We start from the raw sequence: 1,598 nt of genomic DNA on the forward strand, positions 1-1,598 counted from the left end.
TTTCATAAGTTCACAGTTCCTCTCCTTTTTAGTCGAGCTACTTTCTTCCACGAATCGTTGATCATTCTATCTTTGACTGCTTATGACTGTGCAGCATTGCCAACCTCCAACTCTCCTTTCTGCTAACCAAGTGATGAACTCTGCAAACAAAGCGGTAGTCCTATCCACTAAGTGCCAAACCTTCCTTCCAAGAGGACTCCTATCCTCCTATCGTCGAGCTTCTACCTCTCTCTCACTTCGCTAACAAAGAGGCCTAAGAAGAGGGTCAGACTTTGTCTAGTCCCTACTTTCCTGGCCCTACCCGGTCCTCCGGACCCACGTATCAATGTATCAAAGATTCCACTCAAAGCAGCATGAATAGCTTTCGGGAATATCTGTCTTAGTCAAGAACTAAACTCATCCCCAGATCTTTGGAAAGCAGTTTTTCACTCCGAAGCATACGAGACATTGATTTTTTCAAGTCTTTCGTCATCATTAAGATAGGTTCTGACTTCTATATTATTCTTTCTTTATGCAATTACTTTCTTAATATTAAGAAAAAGTTTAGTATGACAAATTCTCTTTCATTCTAAATCAATATTAATTCTTTATCAAGATTATCAAAAAGAAATGTCTCATTATAATCACTATGATTTTTAGTAAATCAAAGTCTAGAAAGTCACAAAACAAAAAGAAAAAAGACTCGGTTCTCTTCCGTATTTGAGAAAGGTACTATATTAGCATTAAAGAAATAAACCTACGGCAATGAATAGTCCTACGGACTCTTCGGACGGAGTCAAAACCTCTTGACTTCTTTATCCAGATTCACTTTACATATTTCTTTTGTACAAGACTAGTTAGTAAACTCAAAGAGTGATTGCGCGCGTCCTGTCTCGAGTCAGAAATTCCCCTGAAAGTGACCTTTCTCTTTCAGTCACTTCTTCCAATCCTCTCATTCCTACCTATTACTTCTCCTCTGGGCAGTCAGGAGGTGGACATCAAAAATCTTTCATTCTTCAAGCTCGGGTACACTATCTACTTTTTGCATTTTTTCAAGCGCTCTTAGTTCAGTTCGGTAGAACGTGGGTCTCCAAAACCCGAGGTCGTAGGTTCAAATCCTACAGAGCGTGATGGAGTTCTTCTTAGGTCTAATTACAATGAAATAACTTAACTAACTTGAAGAGCAACCTGAATTTGACCTCCCTTATCTCTTAAAGCAAGAAGAGGAGAAAAGTGATGCAAAATTTCTGAGTTTTGAGAAAAGAAGAATCATATTAGATTGAACCTTGACTTTCAAGAACTCGTATACACTATCAGTCTTATCCATTGATAGATGGAACTTCAAGCTAGGTCTAGAGGGAAGTTGTGAGCATTACGTTTATGCATAACTTCCATACCAAGATTAGCACGGTTAAGAATCTCAGCCCAGGTATGAATTACACGACCTTGACTATCAACTACAGATTGGTTGAAATTGAAACCATTTCAGTTGAAAGCCATAGTGCTAATACCTAAAGCGGTGAACCAGATACCTACTACAGGCCAAGCAGCTAGGAAGAAATGTAAAGAACGAGAGTTGTTGAAACTAGCATATTGGAAGATCAATCGGCCAAAATAAG

General features: G+C 38.7%; 1 non-coding gene across 1 annotated transcript; it reads left to right on the top strand.

The window, feature by feature from the left end:
- Positions 1–1,035: 1,035 nt before the first annotated feature.
- TRNAW-CCA (transfer RNA tryptophan (anticodon CCA)) lies at positions 1,036–1,109 on the top strand. Its single transcript has one exon. It is a non-coding gene; the product is annotated as a tRNA-Trp (tRNA).
- Positions 1,110–1,598: the final 489 nt, after the last annotated feature.

The sequence above is a fragment of the Cucumis melo genome, chromosome 6 (genome assembly GCF_025177605.1).
Source record: "Cucumis melo cultivar AY chromosome 6, USDA_Cmelo_AY_1.0, whole genome shotgun sequence".
NCBI classification, from domain to species: Eukaryota; Viridiplantae; Streptophyta; class Magnoliopsida; order Cucurbitales; family Cucurbitaceae; genus Cucumis; species Cucumis melo.